Below are 1,430 nucleotides of genomic sequence, written 5' to 3' on the forward strand. Positions count from 1 at the left end.
TGAAAGGAGAATGGAGAAGAAGGGATTGCAGTGTGGCCATCCCCCTCCCTGTGGGTGATTTCTTGCTTTCTGTCTCTCTCTGTTTTTCTGGTAAGTGTACATGCCCTATAGCAAAAACCTCTCTTAACAACAAGAACAAAACAAAAAAGTATGAGTTTATTTGGGTGCAAAAAAATTTACAAAATCTGCACACAGGTTTTTCTTTTTTTCTGGAGAGGTTTTCGCTATAGGGCGCGTGCACTCGCCAGACAGAGAGAGACAGAAAGCGAGATATCATCCCCTGGGGGGATGGCCATGCTGCAATCCCTTCTCCTCCATTATCCTCTCAGGGTCTTGGGCACACACGCACACGTGCCCAGCGTGTTTTAAGCCACCAGGTCTGGGACTCAAACCTCGGTCAACTACATGAAGTCCAGCGACATAGACATTACACTAACTGCTGGTCCCAGGGTTAGTTCTTCTTTAAAAGTTTTGAAGAGAGACCAGCAGATGGCGTAATGGTGACGTTGCTGAAATCCCACATAATCTACTGAGGTTTGAGTCCTAGACCCAGTTGCTTAAAACTCACACTGGGCACATTGTGTGTGCCCAATATCCTGAGAGGAGAATGGAGGAGAAGGATTTGTGGTGCGGCCATAATCCCAGGAGGTGATTTCTAGCTTTCAGTCTCTCTGTCTTTTACTGTCTCTCCAGAGAGTGTACACATCCTATAGAAAAATTCTCTCTCATGGAAAATAATAAATAAATAAAAATGGAGCATTCAGAAATGAAACCATTGGGACCTGGGCTTTTCTTTGTTGGGAGACTGTTACTGATTCAATCCTGTTGCTTCTTATCAGTCTGTTCAGTCTTTCTAATTCTTCCTAGTTCAATTTTGGTAAATTATTTGTATCCAGAAATTTGTTTTTTGGGTTTCTTCTCATCTAGATTTTCTTGTTTGTTGGGATATAATCACTCACAGTATTCTCTCATGATCTTTTGTACTTTCATTGTGTCTATTGTATTTTCGCCTGTTTCAACACTGATTTGATTTATTTAGTTCTTTTCTCTGTTCTTTTTTTTTTGGAGAGGTTTTTGCTATAGGGTGCGTGCACTCAGCAGACAGACAGAGAGAGACAGAGAGATAGAAAGCGAGAAATCGCCCCCCAGGGGGGATAGTCACGCCGCAATCCCTTCTCCTCCATTCTCCTCTCGGGATCCTGGGTACGCACGCACATGCGCCCGGCGTGAGTTTAAGCCACCGGGTCCAGGACTCGAACCGCGGTCGACTACGTGGGAGTCCAGTGACATAGCCATTATGCTAACTGCTGGTCCCTTCTCTGTTCTTCTTGATTAATCTAGCTAATGGTATGTCAATTTTCTTCCTTTTCTCCAAGACCAACCTTTGGTTTTATGCATTTTATGTATAGTTGTTTTATTCCCTATTTTAT

The sequence above is a fragment of the Tupaia chinensis genome, unplaced genomic scaffold, assembly GCF_000334495.1.
Source record: "Tupaia chinensis unplaced genomic scaffold, TupChi_1.0 Scaffold000706_1, whole genome shotgun sequence".
In the NCBI taxonomy this organism is placed as follows: domain Eukaryota; kingdom Metazoa; phylum Chordata; class Mammalia; order Scandentia; family Tupaiidae; genus Tupaia; species Tupaia belangeri.